Here is a 10017-nt window from a genome sequence, read left to right on the forward strand (position 1 = left end):
GGATGAAATTAGCTGGAGCTGAAATTTGTAGCTGAAGCTGGAGCTTATGGATTGGAGCTGGAGCTGGAGCTTATTTTTAAAGATGGTAGCTGGAGCTTATTATTTTTTATAAGTGTTTGGTAAACTAGCTAAAGCTTATTTTTTAATTCATAAGCTCTACTTTTTTTCATAAGCTACTAGAAGTAGCTTATTTTTCTAGAGCTTATGATTTTCATAAGCTCTACTTTTTATGTCTACCAAACAAAGCTTATTACTTGGAGCTTATTAAAAATCATAAGCTCAAGCTCCCATAAGCTTTCATAAGCTTCCATAAGCTCTTGCGCCAAATACACCCCAGATCATTTAAATTCTTTTATTAGTTTTAAAGTGCTTAATAACCAAGAAAAAAAATATGTAGGCCGTTTGGATGTGGAAGGACGTGATTGGGTAGTGCATTAATGAATCATTCTACATTTTTAGCATATACATATACATGTATCTTAAATCGAAAAACCCCATTTGTCTCATGTATAAAATTTACAAAAATTTAAAATTAATTCCAAAAAAAAAAAAAAGAACAACTATTGAGGAAATTAAAAGAATAAGATTATGGTTTAGGGTTTAGGAAGTCAATCACATGTGAACCACATTTTGGAGTAGTTTGACTACATGTGAGAACAAATGATTGTTACATCACATGTCGCGCTCTAATTAGTTCCTTGGATTTCAACTTAAAAGTTGAATTCATTTGAGTATTCCTCATTAAAACAATGCAGTTTATAAGGGACTTTCTAGTAAAAGTTGTGTAGAAATCATAATAGCATTTGTTGACTCTTAAAGGTTGAAACTTTCGTAGCGAAACCATAGCAGAATTTAACGCTTTTGATTAATCATGATCTGTTGTAGCAGGGATGGGGGAATGAAAGGGACTATTCATGGGAGTCGGGCCTCGTGTCGCACGTGCAGGCCCATCAGTTGGAATTGTAGTATCCTTTTACGAAGTGGTCAAGTACATTTTACACAGCCGGAAACATCTGGTCGTTGCTAAAACACGTCAATAGTTTAACTTAGAATGGAAATACATGACACGTTGCCTGTTTCATTTTCATGTCAACCTTATTATGTTGACCACAATTGTGTTCACCTTACGCCAAGAAATAAAATTTAATGAGATGTATCATGAAAGGAGCCTCATATTTAGGGAATTATGTGTTTCTATTTGTAGGATACAGTCTACAATCTGCATGACAATTGTGATAGCTAAACAAAACTAAGTTGATCTATTTCAGTTGCATGTATAGCATCTGTAGATTGGTTCATATAAACGTGGTCGTTTTGAATATGAAAAAACAATTCAAATAGCATATCAAACTGGTTGATTATATGAATTATAGAGCTCTGACAAGTCGCAAGATTTTTGTCACCGTGTAAAATGATCAAGAATAATAGAGACACCAATGCAATCTAAATTACTAGTTCCCAAACTTTACCTCAAATGCGTAAGCGTATCAATTGGATGTTTTGAGCATTCTATAACAAAAACAACAGAACTAGCCTGATCCATTGGTAGTTGACAATTGAAATAGTAAATTTGTAATAAGAGCTTTCATCTACTGACTGTCTTCAGCATATTGAATTTGTATGATCTTGCTGTGTTGGCAAGTATTTGTCTCTCCTCTAACAGAACAAGATGAAGATACCAAATAATAATAAAATAGCATAATATATTTGTTTAAACACAAAATCCCATCGTTCCATTATTTCAAAGGTCAAAAGAGTCAAATAGGTTTTTGCTGTTTCATCACATAGCCACAAAATCACAAGGTAAAAACAGGGGTTTTTGGATAATGCACATGAGCATGGTTGCACAGAAGACACACAGTCGCATAACCACAAACACAGGTTATCCCAAGCTAGGCAATCATATCCATTCGGATCCAGCACTTTGTGGCTACAATCCTCTCAAATTTTTATCAGTCACAGGTTTATCAACACGTGGCTTAATATTTTCAAACTTTTGAATACAATCATGTTCTTGTTCTAAATCTTGTTAAGATGAATTCAAAAAGAAATCTGTTAACATTAACTTGCAGAGCTGTTTGGCATTGCATTTCCAGAAAATAATCTATCCTTTTGCAAACATATAACATAATATTGTAACATGAGAAGCATGAAAATATGATTAATAAAAATATCTCAAGATCCAGAATGATGATTATAGTATAGCAACAAAAGAGATACGGTAGCAAAAGAATTCATTAGCCCTTGTATTCCATATTTGACTCAATATAAAATGCTAAAATATCATTCAAGGCTCACGAAGACAAAAAGATTCAACTACATACACCCTAGTTATTTTGTACGTGTATAAAGGTGACTAAAATTGATCATTGTGACGGAAAGAGAAGTAAAGAATATAAACGAACATGTAACATGATATCCTTGGTTCAACAGAATGAAATATTGTTACCACAAAATGATGCATGCAGTGCCACGTGGACACGCGGGGTCACAAAGAACAAGCTATTTTTTACACCTTGATCCAAGAAGTACCACACATTCCCTAAAACAAAAGGGTTGAGCAAACAAATTAAGTTCGACTACATTAAAAAACAGAAATACATAGCAGATATATTGTATAAGCAGATATACATCAGGGATGGCATCGGATCGGGTTTGGGCCGGGTTTAGGTAACCCAGACCCGATTAGAAAAACCCGTCCCAAACCCGGACCCGAACCTGTCAAGTCCCCATTTAGTTACTAACTAGCGGGTAAACGGGTTTCCCCACGGGTATTCGGGTCCCCAATTACTTATAAACTATTGGGCAAATGGGTTATCCCACGGGTAATCGAGTCTTTTTTCGGGTATACGGGCCGGGTAATCAGGTATACGGGCCGAGTATTCGGGTCGGGCATATGGACTTGGGTCTTTTCGGGTATACGGGCCGGGTAATCGGGTTTGTGTCTAAAACCATCCACGGACCTGGACCCGCGAAAAAATAAAAAACTATCCCCATACCCGACCGTAGACCCATTTACCCGGCCCGAACCCGGTCCAAAAATATCGGGTTACGGGTTTCCCCATCGGGTACGGGTTTTTTTTGCCGAGCGAAAAAATAAAAGGAAATATACCAGAAATCTGTGTAAAAATTTGTACAGAATACTAATTGCATCAACTAATTGCTAGGTCGTGGAACTACACTTCCACAAAGAAACAAAGCTACAATCATTAAACAATGTTAATATTTCTTATTGTTCTTTCTATTGTTGGGCTTTATAATATTTCTTTTTGAAAGCAAACTAGCAGATACCATAAGGCTAAGAAGAAAATTTCAGAGGACCGAGAAAAAATTTCTGTAAGTCATAACAATGCCAAAATCTTTCTATTCATATTACAAGCCCTAGAATCTAGAAGCATATAAATAGTTAGTATAAAAGTCATTGTACTGCATGAACACATATTGGAAAACTTTATACATTCAGTTCTAAAGGACAGTACCATAATTACCACAAAAGAGCCAAGTTCAAACTAGAACATAACAGACCCTTATGGCGTTATCAAGTCTAAATTTAACAAAAGCACTCAATAATCATTATACAATGTGACTAGTGAGTAGGGGCGGAATATAGTGAAGACAGGTAGGGGCACCCGCCCCATCTGGATTTTTAAAAAAAAAAAAAGAATACACTAAAAAAAAAATTTACTAAAAAAAAAGTTTTTTATTAGTGTTTACCCCCTGTCAATGATAAACTAATTACGTTTGGGCAACCGCCCCATCTGTAGTCGGGTTCAAGTTCGGCCACTAGTAGTGAGTAGTAACCGGAAGCAGTTAAGCATCTAAATACATAACCAAATTCACATGGTTTCTAAGAAGTTGGTGAATATAGGCCCGTGTATAACATCTAACAACCAACTTGAAGATATAGGCCTCAAGTAAGCCACACTACCATATAATCATGTATTTGATTAAGAGAGCAAAGATACATATATATGCTACCTCTGAATCCATTTGTTAATGCATCTAAATCTAAATATTTGAGAAGATAAGTGTTTCCTAAAAAATGAGTGGTAACCGAGTTTCCCTTAAAAAAACTAAAATGGCCTATTATTTTGTGGCTTACTTGTAATGTTGGTTTAAAAGTGAAGAGGAACACTGATAAAACCATTGTCAGCAGCATAGCCATTGATGTTGAGTACACCTGCAAGCAGCGTGCAATGATATTTAAAAAAAAAAAAACATGCACAGGTTTACAGATATAATTGACCAATTTGAAACTGTTTATGAAAAATAGATAATACACTAGTCAGAACTAAAGTCGAACCTTAACGATGTTGTCAGCATACTTCATTAACCACGACACTAAAAGACCAGTGGAACCTAAATTTAACACAACCAGCCATGTTGTGATTGTGTAACCATTAAAGAGGCGGTTTCACCATGGTCCATTCTCAAATCCTCCTCTAAAATCATCCACAAAAAGCCGCCCCATATTAAAAATTGAACCAAACCTGAAATAAACATGTATTCCAAATCAGTAGCCAGCACTATAATATTATAATTAATGCGGAATTAGGGATCGATGGCTAAATAAATGAACAAGATAAATAAGATAGGATATGAACTTGATACTTCACGTATGCAAGCCACAAAAGGCGACAGCCTCACTTTTTTTTATTAATTCTCAAAACAAAACTAAACTTTAAAATAAAACAAAGATATGTTTATATACTAGGCAAATACTAGGCAAATATTACGGATAACTTCAAAATTAAGCAACTAACTAACATATGGATAATGATAAAATAAAGATACAGATAAAGATGTAGAACTCCAAGTTCTCATCCAACTCCAACTCGGTAACTGTTTTCTTTATTCCCTATGAAACTTTCAAGCCCAATAATTCGATCCATATGTTCACCCAAATAACTAGTGAGCCCAATTTTAACATTTCCATTAATTAATCCTGCATCATTCCCCCCTTCTTCGAAAAGACTCGTCCTCGAGTCTACAACATTAATGATCGCAACATCCATCTGATCCTCAAGAACTACACAAATTTTATTGAACTCGCTTTTTAATGCGTCTATCAGATTAACATCAACATCTTCAGAAGAGGAAATTTTAACAACTTCGTTGGACATGTTCGTGTCTTTAGTACTGACCGAAGTGCCAAATTCAACGATTTCATAATTGATGCCAATATTATCAACATCATTGCAATTCATAAAATCCGTATCATAGATAGGTTCTTCATCCTCACCATCCGTATCATAGATGGGTTCGGAATCTTCATCCACGATAGGTTCGGGAACGTATTCGAGATTGAAAATTTGTTCAACCTTCACACCCATGGTCTGTAAGGGATTATCATGATGATCCTGTATGAATCCGCTCGGCGCATCGGCGAATGGATTCATACTTTTCCACCGGTTCTCTGTTTGATACGAAGCATAGCGTTCATCATATTTATGATGTCGGCCCCGTTCTAATATTGCTAGTCTTCGTTGCAAACGCTCGATTTCAGCATCTCTCGGATCAATATAACTGCCTCGTCCGGCGTATCTGCTATAGTCACCTCGGTAGCTGTTGTTAGCCATGCCTGGAATCTGATACCACATAATGCGGAATTAGGGATCGATGGCTAAATAAATGAACAAGATAAATAAGATAGGATATGAACTTGATACTTCACGTATGCAAGCCACAAAAGGCGACAGCCTCACTTTTTTTTATTAATTCTCAAAACAAAACTAAACTTTAAAATAAAACAAAGATATGTTTATATACTAGGCAAATACTAGGCAAATATTACGGATAACTTCAAAATTAAGCAACTAACTAACATATGGATAATGATAAAATAAAGATACAGATAAAGATGTAGAACTCCAAGTTCTCATCCAACTCCAACTCGGTAACTGTTTTCTTTATTCCCTATGAAACTTTCAAGCCCAATAATTCGATCCATATGTTCACCCAAATAACTAGTGAGCCCAATTTTAACATTTCCATTAATTAATCCTGCATCAATAATCCATTTCATCTATTATAAAAAGAAAAAGGAATAAGAAAAAAAAAAAAAAAAAGTGAAGGAGCCTACGTGTACAGTTGAACATTCTGCCAATATAAGGTGTCATTATTCTTCTTCATTAAAAATTCTGTGTAAACCCCTGCTAGGGCTGAAAGACAAGCAGACAAAACGCCCAACATGTACCCCTAAATTGGCGAGGAGAATAAGGAGTCACATGATGCTTCTCCACATCCTTTAACCTATATCAACATAAACTGACAACGTAAATTTACACCAGTATTGAAGTAGTTTCTAAGGGCAATGATATTAGTTAATCAGTTGGTAGAGAAAGGGAAACAAATGAAGTTCCATTGGCAGATTATACAGTAGTCAGTGTTTTTTTTCCTTTGTCCCTTCATTATTTTATTATAAAGTCTAAAGTATCTACTCTTGGTTAATATATGATAAATAAAGTCTACTCACTGTCTATCAACTAAATGCTTAGGTCAGATAGAAATTATATAAATAAAGTAGGTACGAAAGATGGAAACATAGGTATAGATCTTATAGGAGATAATAGTGGCACCTGACTTGTGGTTGTTCCAACAGCTAATAGACCTATTGCCATCCACTGCAAATTGGAAAGCTTCCTCTTCAAGAACAGCCTAAAATATTAAACAATCCCTTGATTAACTTCATAACAATAACTTTTAAGTGCAAATGAGAATCCGATTCCCAAATGACAATTTTTACAAAAAAAAAAAAAAAAAAAAAAAAAAAAGATAAAGGAACTCACCTGAATAATATTCCATTAGTAACAATTTTCAGATTTCCCATTATTTGATATGTGGATGTATCAACATATGTCAGGGTGGCAAACTGAACATTGTTATGGATGAGGTATATAACAGAGGGGATAGGGTATAGGCGAACACTCTTCCATTCTGTTGTCATTCTGGGAGGGGGCGATTTCTTACACTCTCGCCACAGGAAGATGCTAGATACAATAAGCTGCAACTCAAAAGCAAACCAATCAATTGTTCCATCCTGAACCAGATCTAATTAATAATAGGTGAGACTAAACTCCATTATGAACATATTATATCCCTATCACTTAATTCTGCTATAAGTGACTAACTACTTCATTACTAGGCTGAATAGATTAGCTAGTGTATGCCATCGAGTGTTTTAACAAACGTATACCTTGAAGACCTCAGCAAGAAAAGGAATAGTTGCATAGTCATACTTGTATCCCCCGTTACTTTGGGACAAAGTAGTCAAAATTCCCTGCCATTATTTATTAAATAGAGCTCAATTAGTAGCTGGTCATATTCAGATTCAGATTAAACTTTATAATAGTCATGATGTTGTACAATCCAAAATCATATACAGGTAATGTATGGACCACATTATAAAGGCATTTAAAGATAATGATTAAACAAAGTCAGTAAGTTTATCAAATCGTTAGATTCAAAAACTCAAAAACCTATAGAGTTTGGGTGGAAGAGGTTAAGTCCTATTCGGTCAACGAAGAACTTTTCTTTGATTTTGATGTTGATTGCTTCAATTCCGAAATTTCAAGGTTATCAATTCCTTTAGTTTGTTCCGGCAGCTCACCGGAAGTTTTGTTATTCCAGATTCCGACGTTATCTCATCTGTTGGCTTAAATTCAAATTTTGAATCTACTAGTCTTGAGGTTGGTGAAAAAGGGGGGGAAAAGGTAAAGTTTTTACCTGCCTCATTAAATGAGGAGGAGTTTGCAACTGATATGTATGCAAATGTACTTCAAATTTTTAATAACTTACAAGGTCCGATTTCAACTAGCAGTCTTAATAAAGACAAATTGGAACCTGCTTTTGTAAAGGAGTCAAATAACAAGTACAAAAGTGGAAGCATAGTTTGTCCTTCAACCAAACACCCTAATCAACCTATTGCCTCCCATAATGCTACAGGGGATATTTCACTTTCCAAAAATCTTACCAAGTCCCCTACCAAGTCACACACCCTCACTTCTTGTCCCACCTCTGACTACAAACATCCATGTTCAAGCTTTCATGAGAATTTTAAAAAAGTTAAACATCTTGAGTCCTTAGAATCGGATCCCAAGCTTCAAAATGCCAAAACAAACCTCTTTAAAAATGCCAAGAAGAAACTTTTGAGGGCAAAATCGGGTAATTTAGATAAAGAACCTTTTAATTCATCGTTGCAAGAAGAAACTGTTGATGATGGACTAGATGGTTTCACGGATACCATCACCCTTTCTAACCAATCTAAACCAATTGCAAAACTCGTCAATCCCACCAAAGAGGTTATTCACTTGAAAAAATATAACGAATTCTTTAGTGAGATGAGCCAATACGGGGAGCCTCCCACTCCTCCTAATAAAAAACGTCAATGAGTTTGACGTCTTACACGAGAGGCCTCGGCGATAATCCCATATCGTGCTTTTAAATTTGGTATGGTCAGGTGCTTTTTCGTCCTTGGTGCAGGTTTGGTTTTTTTTAGTTCACGTACTAGTTGGGGTTAACATAACAGGTGTGGTCTTTATTGTATGAAAGGTGCCCATTTGGTTGTTAAGATTCGTACTTGTCATCAATAGATGTTTTTCTTGGGTTATAGAGTCTTGAAGGCATTAACAACTCAATAAGTTGAGTCTAAAGGCTATGTAATGGAGTCTTGATCCCTGACCCGTATACTAGGTTTTGCTCGTAATATTACGTTTCGTCCGAATGTGACATGCTTTTAACCGAGTTATCACATATTGTTCTCGTGGAAGGTAAATTCGATTCTGTGTTTTGGTCACCCGCAATAAAAGGCATATATTCGGTATCCTAAGGTGTACGGTTATTAGTCAACGAAAGCATCGAGTCAATTCCAACGTGGGCTTATTTGATCCTATTTCGTCTAAGGTTTTAACTTTTCATTGGCTTGCCATCCAATATTGTATCCCGGTTTAACACACACTTCTACAAAGAGGGATTCTTCAAGAAGGCTAATATATAGTTTGTTTTTGGTGTTTGACCTCGGAAACGGTCACCCACTTGCTACTACATTGTACATGGGCTAGAGTGATATGGGCGGAGTTAGTCCAATGGTGGAATCTAAGACTCAATGCTTTATTTAATGACGAATTCACGTGTTGGAAAATGGTAGTGAAGAAGGTCAAAGTTAAATCCTTCAAATGGGTAATAAACGCAAAGCTTTGTCTCACCAATTTTATATATGGGTCTCAAACCCATGGATTCTATTTTAAGCCGACGGGTAATAATGCACTCAAGATTCGGGCATGATGAATCAACACTGTTATATTCGGTTTAGTTCTCACAGTTGAGTTAATTGTTGTAATTCTCACATTGCACTACTCATTTTGTAGTTTTATTTAGTCCTTAAATCCAAGTTTATGATGGATCACAATGGGACATGTCTTTTAATGGGCCTAAGTCAACATTTTGATGACTAGGCTTTTCAATCATTACATTTACATTGTTTTTTGCCAAAAAAAAAATAAAAAAATTAAAAAAAAAAAAAGTAAGTTTATCAGTTAAGGCACAAACAACGGTAAAGCAAAACGATGATGTGAAATGTGCAAACTACACATTGCATCAATTAAAAGCAAACTCAATCACTTCAATTCAAATTCATATAAAAAAAAGAACCTACCGAACAGTTCTAATCGGTCAGTGTTGTAATTAACGCGCGGCAAAGAGATCACTTAACACGAGACCTAATTAAATATGCATAATAAAAAAAGGAGTTCAAATTCAACTAAATTTGAGTGATCTGGTAGCAACAGATCGGTAGGTTGTTAATTCGATAAAGCAGGCACTGAATCGTGCAGATGTGAGATGCTGAAATTAGGGTTTTAAGAGGCAGCGTAAGTAGGTAAGTACCTGAGAACTGGTGAGAACCGTGAGAAGCGATGCGACGACGTACCACTGCATCTCATTCTCCGTTGTTGTTTTGCACACCCACTAGCTATTATGCTACGCGCTACAATTTTTACCATTTCTTCTGTATTCCATTAC

At 35.7% G+C, this 10017-nt stretch overlaps 1 pseudogene; it reads right to left on the reverse strand.

Annotated features, from left to right (window-relative positions):
* Positions 1–1930: 1930 nt before the first annotated feature.
* Positions 1931–10017, reverse strand: LOC139842431 (CMP-sialic acid transporter 1-like; annotated as a pseudogene).

This window comes from Rutidosis leptorrhynchoides, chromosome 4 (assembly GCF_046630445.1).
Source record: "Rutidosis leptorrhynchoides isolate AG116_Rl617_1_P2 chromosome 4, CSIRO_AGI_Rlap_v1, whole genome shotgun sequence".
Taxonomy (NCBI): Eukaryota; Viridiplantae; Streptophyta; class Magnoliopsida; order Asterales; family Asteraceae; genus Rutidosis; species Rutidosis leptorrhynchoides.